We start from the raw sequence: 372 nt of genomic DNA, 5'->3' as shown, positions 1-372 counted from the left end.
GAATGCTACAACACTTAAGAGACACGTGACACATGAAATTGGCTACTGCTGCTTAAGAGTCAAAACATATACTGCTCTATAGCAAACTTTTTATTTTACAAAGAGTTGTTTTTAAGTAGGGAAAGTTCACATTAAAATAATGGTATGTTGTTGTTAAGTGCTGTTGAGTCGGTTCCGACCCATAGCGACCCTGTCTAGGGTTTCCCAGGAGCAGCTGGGGAGCTTGAACTGCTGATATTGCAGTTCAAAGTGACTCTGGAGTCCAGCGCATTAACCCACACACCAGGACTCCAAAAACAATGGTGTAGTACATACATAAGCCAGTTGACAAGAGTTTATTATGGCTATCAAGACCTATGTATTATAGGTTAT

Source organism: Chrysochloris asiatica, unplaced genomic scaffold (assembly GCF_000296735.1).
Source record: "Chrysochloris asiatica unplaced genomic scaffold, ChrAsi1.0 scaffold00032, whole genome shotgun sequence".
NCBI lineage: Eukaryota > Metazoa > Chordata > Mammalia > Afrosoricida > Chrysochloridae > Chrysochloris > Chrysochloris asiatica.
This window is presented reverse-complemented; position numbering follows the sequence as displayed.